Here is a 20,045-nt window from a genome sequence, read left to right as displayed (position 1 = left end):
AATAACCTCCAGGTAACCTCCAGGTCACCACCACCACCAGGGTCACCACCACCAGGGTCACCACCACCACCAGGGTCACCATCACCACCAGGGTCACCACCACCAGGGTCACCACCACCGGGGTCACCATCACCACCAGGGTCACCATCACCACCAGGGTCACCACCACCAACACCACCACCACGGTCACCACCACCATCACCAACAGGGTCACCACCACCAACACCAAAACTGTTCAACAGCCTCCCATCAAGCATTAGGGGAATTGCCAATAAACCCCTGGCTGCCTTCAAGAGAGAGCTGGACAGATACCTAAAGTCAGTGCCGGATCAGCCGGGCTGTGGCTCGTACGTTGGACTGCGTGCGGCCAGCAGTAACAGCCTAGTTGATCAGGCCCTGATCCATCGGGAGGCCTGGTCATGGACCGGGCCGCGGGGGCGTTGATCCCCGGAATAACCTCCAGGTAACCTCCAGGTAACCACCACCACCAGGGTCACCATCACCACCAGGGTCACCATCACCACCAGGGTCACCATCACCACCAGGGTCACCACCACCACCAGGGTCACCACCACCACCAGGGTCACCACCACCACCAGAGTCACCACCACCACCAGGGTCACCACCACCACCAGGGTCACCACCACCAACACCATCACCACCAGGGTCACCACCACCACCAGGGTCACCACCAACACCATCACCACCAGGGTCACCACCACCACCACGGTCACCACCACCACCAGGGTCACCACCACCAGGGTCACCATCACCACCAGGGTCACCACCACCAGGGTCACCATCACCACCAGGGTCACCACCACCACCAGGGTCACCACCACCACCAGGGTCACCACCACCACCAGGGTCACCACCAACAGGGACACCACCACCACCAGGGTCACCACCAGGGTCACCACCACCAGGGTCACCATTACCACCAGGGTCACCATCACCACCAGTCACCACCACCACCAGGGTCACCACCACCAACACCATCACCAGGGTCACCACCACCACCAGGGTCACCACCACCAACACCATCACCACCAGGGTCACCACCACCACCACGGTCACCACCACCACCAGGGTCACCATCACCACCAGGGTCACCACCACCAGGGTCACCACCACCACCAGGGTCACCACCACCAGGGTCACCATCACCACCAGGGTCACCACCACCAACACCATCACCACCAGAGTCACCACCACCACCACGGTCACCAACCCCTGGCTGCCTTCAAGAGAGAGCTGGACAGATACCTAAAGTCAGTGCCGGATCAGCCGGGCTGTGGCTCGTACGTCGGACTGCGTGCGGCCAGCAGTAACAGCCTAGTTGATCAGGCCCTGATCCATCGGGAGGCCTGGTCATGGACCGGGCCGCGGGGGCGTTGATCCCCGGAATAACCTCCAGGTAACCTCCAGGTCACCACCACCACCAGGGTCACCACCACCAGGGTCACCACCACCACCAGGGTCACCATCACCACCAGGGTCACCACCACCAGGGTCACCACCACCGGGGTCACCATCACCACCAGGGTCACCATCACCACCAGGGTCACCACCACCAACACCACCACCACGGTCACCACCACCATCACCAACAGGGTCACCACCACCAACACCAAAACTGTTCAACAGCCTCCCATCAAGCATTAGGGGAATTGCCAATAAACCCCTGGCTGCCTTCAAGAGAGAGCTGGACAGATACCTAAAGTCAGTGCCGGATCAGCCGGGCTGTGGCTCGTACGTTGGACTGCGTGCGGCCAGCAGTAACAGCCTAGTTGATCCATCGGGAGGCCTGGTCATGGACCGGGCCGCGGGGGCGTTGATCCCCGGAATAACCTCCAGGTAACCTCCAGGTAACCACCACCACCAGGGTCACCATCACCACCAGGGTCACCATCACCACCAGGGTCACCACCACCAATACCATCACCACCAGGGTCACCACCACCACCAGGGTCACCACCACCAACACCATCACCACCAGGGTCACCATCACCACCAGGGTCACCACCACCAGGGTCACCACCACCACCAGGGTCACCACCACCACCAGGGTCACCACCACCAACACCATCACCACCAGGGTCACCATCACCAGGGTCACCACCACCGGGGTCACCATCACCAGGGTCACCACCACCAACACCATCACCACCAGGGTCACCACCACCAGGGTCACCACCACCACCAGGGTCACCACCACCAGGGTCACCACCACCACCAGGGTCACCACCACCAGGGTCACCACCACCACCAGGGTCACCACCACCACCAGGGTCACCACCACCATCACCACCACCACCAGGGTCACCATCACCACCAGGGTCACCACCACCAACACCACCACCACCAGGGTCACCACCACCAGGGTCACCATCACCACCAGGGTCACCACCAGGGTCACCACCACCAGGGTCACCACCAGGGTCACCACCAGGGTCACCACCACCAGGGTCACCATCACCACCAGGGTCACCACCAGGGTCACCACCACCATCACCACCACCACCACGGTCACCATCACCACCAGGGTCACCACCACCAACACCATTACCACCAGGGTCACCACCACCACCAGGGTCACCACCACCAACACCACCACCACCAGGGTCACCACCACCACCAGGGTCACCACCACCAGGGTCACCACCACCACCAGGGTCACCACCACCAACACCACCACCACCAGGGTCACCACCAGGGTCACCACCAACACCACCACCACCAGGGTCACCATTAACACTTCCACCACTCTCTCGGGAGTAATATTTTCACACTTCTTATGTTCCCAGTCGAGAGTTCCCTCCTCGAATTTCGCCCGAGAATAATGTTAATAATGTTAATATGACGTCTGGAGTAATGTTAGCAAGGGATTCGGCCGTTCAGAGTTGGAATTTGAGACCTGTTCGACCCCCCTTACCCTGTCCATATATGCACTCACCACACTTTTAGACTTGGGAGGGCACTTCTCAACACTCATTAACATTTTCACATATATCGTGGCGAATAGGTAAAACTTGGGATTTTAGCTTAAATAACAGGAAGGCATTTAAGGACGAGACTACACTTATGTGCCTTCCTGTTAACGTTTTAATTTTATAGTTCCTTGATAATGTGAGAAATCACGAAAGCGCTTGGAATTCTATTATTCTTTTTCAGAGTGGTTATTCTACATATTGTGATTATCACCTGTTTACTGACATATTAATATTTTCCCGTTTTTTCGAAGTCGTCTTGTTTTTAAGAATATATTATTATTATTATTATTATTATTATTATTATTATTATTATTATTGTTATTATTATTATTATTATTATTATTATTATTATTATTATTATTGTTATTATTATTATTATTATTATTATTATTATTATTATTATTATTATTATTATTATTATTATTATTATTATTATTGTTATTATTATTATTATTATTGTTATTATTATTATTATTATTATTATTATTATTATTATTACGTATTTTTATGTCATGATTCCATAGTATTAAGACATTTTAAATGGATGGTTGGCCATTAGGTTTGATCCAAGGATGGATGGGGCTTGAAATCTGCCATTCTATTTCTTTTAATATATTTGGGGAAAAAAATGCCCATTAACTGGTTAAATTTGTTATTGACAATTAAATTTACATCAGTTTTTTTGTCTTGAGAAATAATTTCTTAACTTTTTACTAACTCGTTTTCTCAGTATTATATGTATTTTGATGGGATTTTTTTTTTTTGAATGCTGGGCAGGTCATTTGCACGTGAAGTGGTACCATCTGGATATTCATTTTTCTCCTACACAAAAACTTCCCAAAAGAATTTTTCAGTTTACGAGGCAAATGACATCCGCAAGAGGCGCCGTCTTTCAGTCTTGAGAAACAGCAACTCGTTTGCTGAGAGTTTATGTCGAGACAGTTCCTCAATTGACTGCCATTTTCCTCCTTTACGAGGCCCAGTCACACGAGCGCCAACAATAATCACCGATATTACCTAAGTTACTCCTTGATACTTCGTGCATTTGACGCGCTTGTGTAAACGCTTTTTGTGTTTCTACCTTTGAGAAGTGTGTGTGTCTACCTGGAAGGTATTCCGGGGATTAACGCGCAGGGCCTGATCAACTAGGCTGTTACTGGTTGCCACACGTAGTCCAACGTACGAACCACAGCCCAGCTGATCCGACAACAACTAAGTATCTGTCCAGCTCCCTCTTGAAGGCAGCCAGAGGCCTGTTGGTAATTCCCTTTATGCATGGTGGGAGGTTATTGAACAGTCTAGGGCCCCAGACACTTACAGTGTTTTCTCTTAGTGTACCAATGGCGCCCCTACTTTGGGGGTATTTTGCACCGCCTGCCCAGTCTTCTCTTTCGTCGGGAGTGATTTCTGTGTGGGGATTCGGGACCATTCCTTCTAGGATTTTCCAAGTGTAGATTATGATACATCTCTCTCGCCTGCGTTCCAGCGAGTACAAGTCAAGTGCTTCCAAGTGTTCCCAGTAGTTGAGGTGTTTGATGGAACTGATATGCGCAGTATAGGTTCTCTGTACACTCTCTAGATCTGCAATTTTACCTTTGAATGGAGATGTTAATGTACAGCAATATTCCAGCCTAGAGAGAACAAGTGATTTAAAAAGGATCATCATTTGCTTAGCATCTCTTGTTTTGAACGTTCTCGTTATCCAAACTGTCATTCTTTGCAGTTGTGATCACGACACTGTTGTGGTCCTCAGACATTAACACTCCCAGGTCCCTCTTATCATTTTTTCGATCTGTTGTATGATCAGTGTAGTATACTCAGTGGGGGGAGAAAAGGCTCTTGATCTGTGAAATTGAAGCTTCTCTCCCCTTTCTCGGATCAGATTTCATTACCCCCCCTCCCAAATTATTCTTCGGGACTTATATGACCCCTATGGGTTTAGCCCTTTCCTATATTATTATTATTATTATTATTATTATTATTATCATAACTAGGCGCTAAACCCACAAGGGTCATACAGCAGTTTCCTATAATAATAATAATAATAATAATAATAATAATAATAATAATAATAATAAAGTAACACCATAACTGGAAATGCGCTTCGAGTTTTACTGTTAATGAATTTAATCCTAACCAAATTCACAAGAAATACAGTCTATACCCCGGGGTGTATGTTTCTCAGTCCATATATGCTGAATTTACTTTGATGATGGTTTAGGGACTAAAGAATTCTCGTTTGGTGGTGTACAGTATATATGGATGCTTTAAACCATTGTGCATTCTGCTGCCCCATACAGGGTAGCTCTTTAGACTTAATTTGAGCCTTTCCAGAGCTCAGTCAATCACAGGAAATTGTTAACGCCGCCTTGAGCCAAAAGAGGAACTCCCGTCATCCTTAAGTAAGCAGTCAGATAGACCTAACTCTTTGCCAAGTGGAATGAGGAGTTGAGATGTGAAATATTGTAGTTCCAGACTAGGGAGTGCATCTCCCTGTCATTCACAGTCGCTCGTAAGCTGTAATTATGACTGCTTAGACTTACTTTCAAAATATCTTAAGAAACTACCAGAGGTATTGCAAGAGTAAAGATTAGAATGGGCCAATCTGTAACGTGTTAGAAGGATATTCCGATTCCTTCAGTGTTTCAATCCCCTGTTGCTGTATATATGGTTGATGCTCATGCAGTTGATACGCTTCAAGTCTAGCAAACTTCTTGAGAAACCGAAAATATCATTTTCTTTTAGTGATTTAGTTTTATGTTTTAAGTAACTCGACGAGAATAATTCCTAAGTTGGCGGAAGCTCTTATATCTAATCTTCCACAATCGTCTATAAATTTTATGCCATAAGTGCTTAGTTTTACTTATCTTTTCATAGGGTTAATAATTTACTTGGTAATTTTAAATAAAAAATAGAGTTTACCAGTGTTAACTGCGATTAATGATAGAGAACTACAATTGTAATATATAAAAATTTGACAAATAACCCAGACCTTGGAGTGGAAAATTTAGATGACAAATTTCACTTACAATGTTTTGGAAAAGTTGAGGAAATAAAAGTTGGAACAGAGTATAAAAGAAATTCTTACAGCACACAATATTGCGAAAAACTAATGTGAAAGACCTACCTGGAGGTTATTCCGGGGATCAACGCCCCCGCGGCCCGGTCCATGACCAGGCCTCCCGATGGATCAGGGCCTGATCAACTAGGCTGTTACTGCTGGCCGCACGCAGTCCAACGTACGAGCCACAGCCCGGCTGATCCGGCACTGACTTTAGGTATCTGTCCAGCTCTCTCTTGAAGGCACCCAGGGGTTTATTGGCAATTCCCCTAATGCTTGATGGGAGGCTGTTGAACAGTTTTGGGCCCCGGACACTTATGGTGTTTTCTCTTAGTGTACCAATGGCGCCCCTACTTTTTATTGGCGGCATTTTGCATCGCCTGCCCAGTCTTTTACTTTCGTAGGGAGTGATTTCTGTGTGCAGATTTGGGATCATTCCTTCCAAGATTTTCCAAGTGTAGATTATGATATCTCTCTCCCTCCTGCGTTCCAACGAGTACAAGTCAAGTGCTTCCAAGCGTTCCCAGTAGTTAAGGTGCTTGACAGAACTTATACGTGCAGTAAAGGATCTCTGTACACTCTCTAGATCTGCGATTTCAACTGCTTTGAATGGAGATGTTAATGTACAGCAGTATTCCAGCCTAGAGAGAACAAGTGATTTGAAAAGGATCATCATGGGCTTGGCATCTCTCGTTTTGAAAGTTCTCATTATCCATCCTATCATTTTCTTTGCACGTGTGATCGTGGCACTGTTGTGATCCTTGAAAGTGAGATCCTCAGACATTACTACTCCCAGGTCCCTTACTTTATTTTTCCGCTCTATTTTATGGCCGGAGTCAGTAGTATACTCTGTTCTAGTTATTATCTCCTCCAGTTTTCCATAACGGAGTAGTTGGAATTTGTCCTCATTGAACATCATATTGTTTACCGTTGCCCACTGGAAAACTTTGTTTATATCTTCTTGGAGGTTAACCGCGTCCTCAGCAGATGACAGCCTCATGCAGATCCTAGTATCATCCGCAAAGGATGATACGGTGCTGTGGTGTATATCTCTGTTTATGTCTGATATGAGGATAAGGAATAAGATGGGGGCGAGTACTGTGCCTTGTGGAACAGAGCTCTTCACTATGGCAGCCTCCGATTTAACTCTGTTGACCACTACTCTTTGTGTTCGATTTGTTAGGAAGTTGAAGATCCATCTCCCCACTTTCCCAGTTATTCCTTTAGCACGTATTTTATGGGCTATTACGCCATGATCGCATTTGTCAAATGCTTTTGCAAAGTCTGTGTATATTACATCTGCATTCTGATTTTCTTCCAGTGCATCCAAGGCCATGTCATAGTGATCCAGCAGTTGTGAGAGGCAGGAGAGACCTGCCCTGAACCCATGTTGCCCTGGATTGTGCAGATTTTGGGAATCCAGGTGATTTGCAATCCTGCTTCTTAGCACTCTTTCAAAGATTTTTATGATGTGGGACGTCAGAGCTATTGGTCTATAGTTCTTAGCTAATGCTTTGCTGCCACCTTTATGGAGTGGGGCTATATCCGTTGTTTTAAGTGACTGGGGAATTTCACCCATGTCCAAGCTCCTCCTCCATAGTGTACTTAGGGCACGTGAGAGGGGTTTCTTGCAGTTCTTAATGAAAACAGAGTTCCACGAGTCTGGGCCCGGGGCTGAGTGCATAGGCATGTTGTCAATGGCTTTTTCGAAATCTATCGGAGTTAGGGTAATGTCGGAAATCTGGCATACATTTATGGAGTTTTGAGACTCATTCATGAAGAAATCATTTGGGTCGTCGATCCTCAGACCGATTAGTGGTTCACTAAACACAGAGTCGTACTGGGATTTCAATATTTCACTCATTTCCTTGTTGTCTGTGTAAGTCCCATCCTGTCTGAGTAAGGGCCCGATACTAGATGTGGTATTTGCCTTGTTTTTGGCATATGAAAAGAAATATTTTGAATTTCTTTCAATTTCACTAATAGCTTTAAGCTCCTCCTGCCTCTCCTGGTTCCTGTAAGAGTCATTTAGCTTAAGTTCGATAGTTTCCACTTCCCTGGTCAGCACCTCCTTTCGTGTATCAGATATTCTAGCACTCCTGAGGAGCTCAGTGACTCTTCGTCGTCTTCTGTAGAGGGAGCGTCTTTTTCTCTCCAGTTTACTCCTGCCCTCTTCTTTCTTAGGGGAATATGCCTAGAGCATGCTTCGGCTACCAGGAAGTTGATCCTTTCAAGGCACTGGTTTGGATCCATGTCATTTAAGACATCTTCCCAACATGTTTCGTTTAGGACATGGTTTACCTGGTCCCAGTTGATGTTCTTGTTGTTGAAATTGTATTTTGTGAAGACACCTTCACAGGTACATGCATTCTGCTGTTCAGTGTCATTATCACAATTGCTAGGAAAATGATAGGATGGATAATAAAAACATTTAAAACAAGAAATGCCAAGCCAATGATGATCCACTTTAAGTCACTTGTTCTCTTTAGGCTGGAATACTACTGCACACTAGACGAGTCCGATGTGAGTGAAACTTGCACATGAGTAAATAGAATTTTCAAAGCTTATTGCTTGGGTAGCATTGAAAATTGAGTTGGGCAAATATTCTGTTAGTGGGATAGATTGTGAAGGACCTGCCTAGTATGGGCCAACAGACCTACTGCAGTGTTCCTCCTTCCTTATGTTCTAACCGCATGGGTCAGTAGGCCTGTTGCAGTGTTCCTTCTTTCTTATGTTCTTAACAGCCCTATTCAAGGCAGGCGAAAATCCAAACCTGGAGAGTATACAGAGAACCTTCACTGCAATGCATGAGTTCCGTAATGTACCTTAAACAATAAGAGATACGTCTCAGTGCGCATACACAGAAATACACACGTCTCAGTGCGCATACACAAATACACATGTCTCGGTTCGCATACACAGAAATATACACGTCTCAGTGCGCATACACAAATACACACGTCTCAGTGCGCATACACAGAAATATACACGTCTCAGTGCGCATACACAAATACACACGTCTCAGTGCGCATACACAGAAATACACACGTCTCAGTGCGCATACACAAATACACACGTCTCAGTGCGCATACACAGAAATATACACGTCTCAGTGCGCATACACAAATACACACGTCTCAGTGCGCATACACAGAAATATACACGTCTCAGTGCGCATACACAGAAATACACATGTCTCAGTGCGCATACACAGAAATACACACGTTTCAGTGCGCATACACAAATACACACGTCTCAGTGCGCACACACAGAAATACACACATCTCAGTGCGCACACACAGAAATACACACGTCTCAGTGCACACACACAGAAATACACACATCTCAGTGCGCACACACAGAAATACACACGTCTCAGTGCGCATACACAGAAATACACGCGTCTCTGCGCATACACAGAAATACACGCGTCTCAGTGCGCACACACAGAAATACACACATCTCAGTGCGCACACACAGAAATACACACGTCTCAGTGCGCATACACAGAAATACACGCGTCTCTGCGCATACACAGAAATACACGCGTCTCAGTGCGCACACACAGAAATACACACATCTCAGTGCGCACACACAGAAATACACACGTCTCAGTGCGCACACACAGAAATACACACATCTCAGTGAGCACACACAGAAATACACACGTCTCAGTGCGCACACACAGAAATACACACATCTCAGTGTGCACACACAGAAATACACATCTCAGTGCGCACACACAGAAATACACACGTCTCAGTGCGCATACACAGAAATACACGCGTCTCTGCGCATACACAGAAATACACGCGTCTCAGTGCGCACACACAGAAATACACACATCTCAGTGCGCACACAGAAATACACACGTCTCAGTGCGCATACACAGAAATACACACGTCTCAGTGCGCACACAGAAATACACACATCTCAGTGCGCACACAGAAATACACACGTCTCAGTGCGCACACACAGAAATACACACATCTCAGTGCGCACACACAGAAATACACACATCTCAGTGCGCACACACAGAAATACACACGTCTCAGTGCGCACACACAGAAATACACACATCTCAGTGCGCACACACAGAAATACACACATCTCAGTGCGCACACACAGAAATACACACATCTCAGTGTGCACACACAGAAATATGCACATCTCAGTGCGCACACACAGAAATACACACATCTCAGTGCGCACACACAGAAATACACACGTCTCAGTGCGCATACACAGAAATACACGCGTCTCTGCGCATACACAGAAATACACGCGTCTCAGTGCGCACACACAGAAATACACACATCTCAGTGCGCACACAGAAATACACACGTCTCAGTGCGCATACACAGAAATACACGTCTCAGTGCGCACACAGAAATACACATCTCAGTGCGCACACACAGAAATACACACATCTCAGTGCGCACACACAGAAATACACACGTCTCAGTGCGCATACACAGAAATACACGCGTCTCTGCGCATACACAGAAATACACGCGTCTCAGTGCGCACACACAGAAATACACACATCTCAGTGCGCACACAGAAATACACACGTCTCAGTGCGCATACACAGAAATACACACGTCTCAGTGCGCACACAGAAATACACATCTCAGTGCGCACACACAGAAATACACACGTCTCAGTGCGCACACACAGAAATACACACATCTCAGTGCGCACACACAGAAATACACACATCTCAGTGCGCACACACAGAAATACACACATCTCAGTGCGCACACACAGAAATACACACGTCTCAGTGCGCATACACAGAAATACACGCATCTCTGCGCATACACAGAAATACACGCGTCTCAGTGCACACACAGAAATACACACATCTCAGTGCGCACACAGAAATACACACGTCTCAGTGCGCATACACAGAAATACACACGTCTCAGTGCGCATACACAGAAATACACACGTCTCTGCGCACACACAGAAATACACACGTCTCAGTGCGCACACACAGAAATACACACATCTCAGTGCGCACACACAGAAATACACACATCTCAGTGCGCACACACAGAAATACACACATCTCAGTGCGCACACACACAAATACACACGTCTCAGTGCGCATACACAAATACACATCTCGTTCCCTGTATACAGATATACACACCATAGTGTACATGCTGTGCGACATAATTGTCCAGGTAGTTAACATCTTGTTACAGTATCAGTGTTAAGAATCAAATCTAAAAAAACGAATCATCACTCGATCATTGATACTCTTTCATATTTTCTTTTTTTATTATCTTTTAGTAATTATTTTTATTATTTTTTTAGTAATTGATATTGATAAATATTTGTAATTAGTATTAACATCTACGAGAGGTAGGTAGTAGGTTGGTAGACAGCAACCACCCAGGGAAGTACTACCGTCCTGCCAGATGACTGTGAAACAAAAACCTGTAACTGTTTTGCATGATGGTAGGATTGCTGGTTTCTTTTTCTGTCTCATAAACACGCTAAGATAACAGGGATATCTTGCTACTCCTACTTACACTTTGGTCACACTTCACAGACACGCACATGCATATATATATATACATACATCTAGGTTTTTCTCCTTTTTCTAAATAGCTCTTGTTCTTTTTTATTTCTTCTATTGTCCATGGGGAAGTGGAAAAGAATCTTTCCTCCGTAAGCCATGCGTGTCGTATGAGGCGACTAAAATGCCGGGAGCAATGGGCTAGTAACCCCTTCTCCTGTATACAATTACTAAAAAAGAGAAGAAGAAAAACTTTATAAAACTGGGTTGCTTAAATGTGCGTGGATGTAGTGCGGATGACAAGAAACAGATGATTGCTGATGTTATGAATGAAAAGAAGTTGGATGTCCTGGCCCTAAGCGAAACAAAGCTGAAGGGGGTAGGAGAGTTTCAGTGGGGGGAAATAAATGGGATTAAATCTGGAGTATCTGAGAGAGTTAGAGCAAAGGAAGGGGTAGCAGTAATGTTAAATGATCAGTTATGGAAGGAGAAAAGAGAATATGAATGTGTAAATTCAAGAATTATGTGGATTAAAGTAAAGGTTGGATGCGAGAAGTGGGTCATAATAAGCGTGTATGCACCTGGAGAAGAGAGGAATGCAGAGGAGAGAGAGAGATTTTGGGAGATGTTAAGTGAATGTATAGGAGCCTTTGAACCAAGTGAGAGAGTAATTGTGGTAGGGGACTTGAATGCTAAAGTAGGAGAAACTTTTAGAGAGGGTGTGGTAGGTAAGTTTGGGGTGCCAGGTGTAAATGATAATGGGAGCCCTTTGATTGAACTTTGTATAGAAAGGGGTTTAGTTATAGGTAATACATATTTTAAGAAAAAGAGGATAAATAAGTATACACGATATGATGTAGGGCGAAATGACAGTAGTTTGTTGGATTATGTATTGGTAGATAAAAGACTGTTGAGTAGACTTCAGGATGTACATGTTTATAGAGGGGCCACAGATATATCAGATCACTTTCTAGTTGTAGCTACACTGAGAGTAAAAGGTAGATGGGATACAAGGAGAATAGAAGCATCAGGGAAGAGAGAGGTGAAGGTTTATAAACTAAAAGAGGAGGCAGTTAGGGTAAGATATAAACAGCTATTGGAGGATAGATGGGCGAATGAGAGCATAGGCAATGGGGTCGAAGAGGTATGGGGTAGGTTTAAAAATGTAGTGTTAGAGTGTTCAGCAGAAGTTTGTGGTTACAGGAAAGTGGGTGCAGGAGGGAAGAGGAGCAATTGGTGGAATGATGATGTAAAGAGAGTAGTAAGGGAGAAAAAGTTAGCATATGAGAAGTTTTTACAAAGTAGAAGTGATGCAAGGAGGGAAGAGTATATGGAGAAAAAGAGAGAAGTTAAGAGAGTGGTGAAGCAATGTAAAAAGAGAGCAAATGAGAGAGTGGGTGAGATGTTATCAACAAATTTTGTTGAAAATAAGAAAAAGTTTTGGAGTGAGATTAACAAGTTAAGAAAGCCTAGAGAACAAATGGATTTGTCAGTTAAAAATAGGAGAGGAGAGTTATTAAATGGAGAGTTAGAGGTATTGGGAAGATGGAAGGAATATTTTGAGGAATTGTTAAATGTTGATGAAGATAGGGAAGCTGTGATTTCGTGTATAGGGCAAGAAGGAATAACATCTTGTAGGAGTGAGGAAGAGCCAGTTGTGAGTGTGGGGGAAGTTCGTGAGGCAGTAGGTAAAATGAAAGGGGGTAAGGCAGCCGGGATTGATGGAATAAAGATAGAAATGTTAAAAGCAGGTGGGGATATAGTTTTGGAGTGGTTGGTGCAATTATTTAATAAATGTATGGAAGAGGGTAAGGTACCTAGGGATTGGCAGAGAGCATGCATAGTTCCTTTGTATAAAGGCAAAGGGGATAAAAGAGAGTGCAAAAATTATAGGGGGATAAGTCTGTTGAGTGTACCTGGTAAAGTGTATGGTAGAGTTATAATTGAAAGAATTAAGAGTAAGACGGAGAATAGGATAGCAGATGAACAAGGAGGCTTTAGGAAAGGTAGGGGGTGTGTGGACCAGGTGTTTACAGTGAAACATATAAGTGAACAGTATTTAGATAAGGCTAAAGAGGTCTTTGTGGCATTTATGGATTTGGAAAAGGCGTATGACAGGGTGGATAGGGGGGCAATGTGGCAGATGTTGCAAGTGTATGGTGTAGGAGGTAGGTTACTGAAAGCAGTGAAGAGTTTTTACGAGGATAGTGAGGCTCAAGTTAGAGTATGTAGGAAAGAGGGAAATTTTTTCCCAGTAAAAGTAGGCCTTAGACAAGGATGTGTGATGTCACCGTGGTTGTTTAATATATTTATAGATGGGGTTGTAAGAGAAGTAAATGCGAGGGTCTTGGCAAGAGGCGTGGAGTTAAAAGATAAAGAATCACACACAAAGTGGGAGTTGTCACAGCTGCTCTTTGCTGATGACACTGTGCTCTTGGGAGATTCTGAAGAGAAGTTTCAGAGATTGGTGGATGAATTTGGTAGGGTGTGCAAAAGAAGAAAATTAAAGGTGAATACAGGAAAGAGTAAGGTTATGAGGATAACAAAAAGATTAGGTGATGAAAGATTGAATATCAGATTGGAGGGAGAGAGTATGGAGGAGGTGAACGTATTCAGATATTTGGGAGTGGACGTGTCAGCGGATGGGTCTATGAAAGATGAGGTGAATCATAGAATTGATGAGGGAAAAAGAGTGAGTGGTGCACTTAGGAGTCTGTGGAGACAAAGAACTTTGTCCTTGGAGGCAAAGAGGGGAATGTATGAGAGTATAGTTTTACCAACGCTCTTATATGGGTGTGAAGCGTGGGTGATGAATGTTGCAGCGAGGAGAAGGCTGGAGGCAGTGGAGATGTCATGTCTGAGGGCAATGTGTGGTGTGAATATAATGCAGAGAATTCGTAGTTTGGAAGTTAGGAGGAGGTGCGGGATTACCAAAACTGTTGTCCAGAGGGCTGAGGAAGGGTTGTTGAGGTGGTTCGGACATGTAGAGAGAATGGAGCGAAACAGAATGACTTCAAGAGTGTATCAGTCTGTAGTGGAAGGAAGGCGGGGTAGGGGTCGGCCTAGGAAGGGTTGGAGGGAGGGGGTAAAGGAGGTTTTGTGTGCGAGGGGCTTGGACTTCCAGCAGGCATGCGTGAGCGTGTTTGATAGGAGTGAATGGAGACAAATGGTTTTTAATACTTGACGTGCTGTTGGAGTGTGAGCAAAGTAACATTTATGAAGGGATTCAGGGAAACCGGCAGGCCGGACTTGAGTCCTGGAGATGGGAAGTACAGTGCCTGCACTCTGAAGGAGGGGTGTTAATGTTGCAGTTTAAAAACTGTAGTGTAAAGCACCCTTCTGGCAAGACAGTGATGGAGTGAATGATGGTGAAAGTTTTTCTTTTTCGGGCCACCCTGCCTTGGTGGGAATCGGCCGGTGTGATAATAATAATAATAAAAATCTACGAGAGGAGAACTATACTCAGTATTTTCTAATTTTCTTCATATACATTATCATATCATTATTTAATCTATAAAATAATATTTCGCCGTGGTCTATAACCTATATTTTAAAAATTAATATATTTACCAGTTTATCTGAATGATCCACGATCAGTCGATAGGCTTTAAACCGAACAATGATTTATTACTTAATCTACTTACGGGTTTAGTATTTTTGGTGTATGTAAAGATTATAATAATTATAACAATAACAACAAAAGCAACAACAACTTAATTTCAATAAGAATGATTTAATTTGGATGGTTCACGGCTCTGACTCGACTCCATTTTCGGAACGTGTTAAAACTTGCGAGCTCCCAGTGGTTCAATCTGGGCGCAGTAGCCACTGTCTCGTCAGTCTTTGTAAATGCTGCCGTCAGCATCGCCAGAAGTTGATGTCAGCAATGGTAGGTGTCGACGTTAACAATTACCAGAGGAGCTGTGAGGTGAGGCATAAATGACAGCTGCTATAGTGTTAGAATTCTTAAGTATGCGATCTGTGTGTGTGTGTGTATATATATATATATATATATATATATATATATATATATATATATATATATATATATATATATATATATATACATATACATATACATGTGTGTGTGTGTGCCGAATATGTAAAACTGGTCAATTAGCAAGAACTCATTTAAAATTAAGTCTTTTCTAAAATTTTCTTTTATACGTTTAAAGATATATTTTTTTCATTAATGTTAATGTAAAATTTTTTAATTTTGCACCAAAAGAATCTTAGAAAACTTCTTATAACAAGAACAGTGTATTTTAGCCTAACCCAACTAAATATATTTTAGATTTGTTTACAGTAATTTAATACTAAACAAATACCGTGAAATATATTTTTTTCGTTAGGTTCAGAATGATTTTGGCGAAATTATTGCATACACAAATTTTCACTTGTCCTATATGGCAAGATGAGTGTTGCTATTTAAGCCAAGATCGCAAGTTCTGCCTATTCGGCACGACATATATATATATATATATATATATATATATATATATATATATATATATATATATATATATATATATACATATATATATATGTTGTGCCGAATATGTAAAACTGGTCAATTAGCAAGAACTCATTTAAAATTAAGTCCTTTCTAAAAAAAATTCTTGTACGTTTAAAGATATATTTTTTCATTAATGTTAATGTAAAATTTTTTAATTTTGTACCAAAAGAATCTTAGAAAACTTACCTAACCTTATTATAACAATCATAATTTATTTTAGCCTAATCCAACTAAATATATTTTAGATACGTTTACAATAATTTATTACTAAACTAACACAATCAAATACATTTTTTTCGTTAGGTTCAGAATGATTTTGGCGAAATTATTGCATACACAAATTTTCACTTGTCCTATATGGCAAGATGAACGTTGCTATTTAAGCCAAGATCGCAAGTTCTGCCTATTCGGCACGACATATATATATATATATATATATATATATATATTATATATGTAGTGTCGTGCCGAATAGGTAAAACTGGTCAGTTTGTAAGAACTCGTATAAAATTAAATCATTTCTAAAATTTTCTGTTGTACGTTTAAAGATATATTTTTCTTTCATTTATGTTAATATAAAAATTAATTTTGCCAGGCATAGCTTAAATCCTCACAACTTCTATTCATTATAAATGACTAATTTATACAACCCTTAACTTATATTCATATTGCAATCAATGAGAGTCCTGTCGCTCGGTCACTAGCGCACGCAGCTCCCACATGGAGGTCTGGAGTTAGAATCTTCTCCGGTACGGCTGGAAAACATTAGGGAGGTATTTCCATAAGACACCTGCAGTCCCTGTTCACCCATCAGTAAAATAGGTACATGGGAGATAGTGGACTGGTGTGGGTCGCATCCTGGGACAAAACTGACCTAATTTGCTGGAAATTCTCAGAATAACAAGCAGCTTTCTATGCAGTATTAGTGTCATTGATGTCAGCTGTGGTCTGTATACCTTGTACATGTACTGGTAGAAATAGATATTATAATGCTATTTTTTTATGAAGCTTCATTCGATTATATTTCACTGAACCATGGACCTTATTTCTCGGCCTTTTGAAAATCAGCTGGGAGGTTAAAATCTCTCATGAATAAACAGAGCATTAGACTCTTGTCCAGGTCTAATGCTATATTTGTGTTGCAGTCTTACATTAAAACTTCTTGTCCAGTTCTAATGCTATATTTGTGTTGCAGTCTTACATTAAAACTTCTTGTCCAGTTCTAATGCTATATTTGTGTTGCAGTCTTACATTAAAACTTCTTGTCCAGTTCTAATGCTATATTTGTGTTGCAGTCTTACATTAAGACTTCTTGTCCAGTTCTAATGCTATATTTGTGTTGCAGTCTTACATTAAAACTTCTTGTCCAGGTCTAATGCTATATTTGTGTTGCAGTCTTACATTAAAACTTCTTGTCCAGGTCTAATGCTATATTTGTGTTGCAGTCTTACATTAAGACTTCTTGTCCAGTTCTAATGCTATATTTGTGTTGCAGTCTTACATTAAAACTTCTTGTCCAGTTCTTATGCTATATTTGTGTTGCAGTCTTACATTAAGACTTCTTGTCCAGGTCTAATGCTATATTTGTGTTGCAGTCTTACATTAAAACTTCTTGTCCAGTTCTAATGCTATATTTGTGTTGCAGTCTTACATTAAGACTTCTTGTCCAGTTCTAATGCTATATTTGTGTTGCAGTCTTACATTAAAACTTCTTGTCCAGGTCTAATGCTATATTTGTGTTGCAGTCTTACATTAAGACTTCTTGTCCAGTTCTAATGCTATATTTGTGTTGCAGTCTTACATTAAGACTTCTTGTCCAGGTCTAATGCTATATTTGTGTTGCAGTCTTACATTAAAACTTCTTGTCCAGTTCTAATGCTATATTTGTGTTGCAGTCTTACATTAAAACTTCTTGTCCAGTTCTAATGCTATATTTGTGTTGCAGTCTTACATTAAGACTTCTTGTCCAGTTCTAATGCTATATTTGTGTTGCAGTCTTACATTAAGACTTCTTGTCCAGGTCTAATGCTATATTTGTGTTGCAGTCTTACATTAAAACTTCTTGTCCAGTTCTAATGCTATATTTGTGTTGCAGTCTTACATTAAAACTTCTTGTCCAGTTCTAATGCTATATTTGTGTTGCAGTCTTACATTAAGACTTCTTGTCCAGGTCTAATGCTATATTTGTGTTGCAGTCTTACATTAAAACTTCTTGTCCAGGTCTAATGCTATATTTGTGTTGCAGTCTTACATTAAAACTTCTTGTCCAGGTCTAATGCTATATTTGTGTTGCAGTCTTACATTAAGACTTCTTGTCCAGTTCTAATGCTATATTTGTGTTGCAGTCTTACATTAAAACTTCTTGTCCAGTTCTTATGCTATATTTGTGTTGCAGTCTTACATTAAGACTTCTTGTCCAGGTCTAATGCTATATTTGTGTTGCAGTCTTACATTAAAACTTCTTGTCCAGGTCTAATGCTATATTTGTGTTGCAGTCTTACATTAAAACTTCTTGTCCAGTTCTAATGCTATATTTGTGTTGCAGTCTTACATTAAGACTTCTTGTCCAGGTCTAATGCTATATTTGTGTTGCAGTCTTACATTAAGACTTCTTGTCCAGTTCTAATGCTATATTTGTGTTGCAGTCTTACATTAAGACTTCTTGTCCAGTTCTAATGCTATATTTGTGTTGCAGTCTTACATTAAGACTTCTTGTCCAGTTCTAATGCTATATTTGTGTTGCAGTCTTACATTAAAACTTCTTGTCCAGTTCTAATGCTATATTTGTGTTGCAGTCTTACATTGTCTTTTTACCGGTTTGACCGTAATCAACTTGTTAAGTAAAATGACAAAAGTTGCATTTCTTACAGAGAATCTTAGACACAACCAACAGAATGTTTTGGGGAATTCTTAATCAATTTTTTTTACTGTATCAAGATTTTTAAATACAATTTTTATTTTGAAGTTTTTAAGTAGAGAAAGTATATATAGCAAGGAAGTTTTCATGGTAATATCGAATAAACTTATTGGTTTAATATGATAAATAATCGTATATGTATCCGTGTGTAATGTATACAGTGTATATATCGCCTGGTATAATTTATAAAATGTATGTCTCGTGTCTGTATAATGTTTAGGTTCATCTATCTACTTGATAAACAGAACCTGGATATACTACTCTTAATTTAAGGGAGTTGTATCCCTCATGTACTGAACCTGAATGCCTCCTAGTACGCCAGGCGCTGGAAGTCGAACCTAATACCGCCCATTTCCCTAGGCGTTGTATGATCCCTACTGGTTATCATTTCATCGTAAAAAAAAAAAAGTTCAACGGGTCATCCATGTGATTAAGACCCACGTCAAGAGACATTTGTCTCCTGAAGAATGAAAGTACAAGCTTCGTGAAATTAATAATACACTGCAATCTGTAAGAAGAGTTACCCGAGACGATGATAATGTTTGTGTAGGCTGGATATGACTTATCATTGAGGTGGAACAACAGAACGAGTGTACTGAATGGGGGAAATATTGACACACGTCTCGAGATTGATCCTTTGATCACTTGAAGAGACAGTCTGACCTTGAGCAGCGCTGACTGGCATATTGAAGAAATTTTTTATACCCATTTGCAGGCTGTTATGCTGCCTCAATTCATTTACCGACTAAGGGCTGTTATGTAGGTTCAGCACATTTGCAGGCTAAGAGTTGTTCTGTAAACGACTACTTATATATAGGGTTAAGGGCTTGTACTACCCCAGCTTATTTCAAAGCCTAGCTTTTTCTAACGTATTCATCCGCTCCTGTTCCCGCAGGATGCCACCCACAACCGTCGAATAACACCTAGGTAATGCCTATTTATTGCTGTTTGAACGTGAGGTATAAGGAAATTTACACTTCGTAAGAAAACATGCCCAATCATCTCGCTTTGGAAATCAAATCCGTGCC

At 42.2% G+C, this 20,045-nt stretch overlaps 1 protein-coding gene across 4 annotated transcripts in view; it reads left to right on the top strand.

Annotated features, from left to right (window-relative positions):
- Positions 1-20,045, top strand: part of LOC128704323 (transcription factor GATA-4) — a 331,788-nt gene that overhangs the window by 100,658 nt on the left and 211,085 nt on the right. Inside the window, exon 1 of one of the 4 annotated variants that reach the window (XM_070103138.1) lies at positions 15,417-15,473. The exons of 2 other annotated variants lie outside the window; for them this stretch is intronic. The gene's annotated coding sequence lies outside the window, so the exon portion shown is untranslated. Of the gene's footprint in view, positions 1-15,416; positions 15,513-20,045 lie in introns of those variants that run through there. One more of the 4 variants, XM_070103137.1, reaches the window with a different exon arrangement.

The sequence above is a fragment of the Cherax quadricarinatus genome, chromosome 84 (assembly GCF_038502225.1).
Source record: "Cherax quadricarinatus isolate ZL_2023a chromosome 84, ASM3850222v1, whole genome shotgun sequence".
Taxonomy (NCBI): Eukaryota; Metazoa; Arthropoda; class Malacostraca; order Decapoda; family Parastacidae; genus Cherax; species Cherax quadricarinatus.
Note: the sequence above shows the minus strand (reverse complement) of the source record. Positions and strands in the feature narration are given on the sequence as shown.